Here is a 230-nt window from a genome sequence, read left to right on the forward strand (position 1 = left end):
ACATATCAATACTATGACATGGCATCCTCAGGCATGAGACAATATGCAGCACCAATAAATAATAAAGAAAACCTATTGCACAACCCTCACCTATTTAAGAGCATCACAAAAATTAACAACCAACAACGGGATTAAAAAATAATATAGATAAAGAATGAGACACCGCCATCAATAATCAATAACATAACAAAAATGTGGGGGAAAGTGTGTATGTTAGTGCGTGTGAGTGT

This window comes from Myripristis murdjan, chromosome 6 (assembly GCF_902150065.1).
Source record: "Myripristis murdjan chromosome 6, fMyrMur1.1, whole genome shotgun sequence".
NCBI classification, from domain to species: Eukaryota; Metazoa; Chordata; class Actinopteri; order Holocentriformes; family Holocentridae; genus Myripristis; species Myripristis murdjan.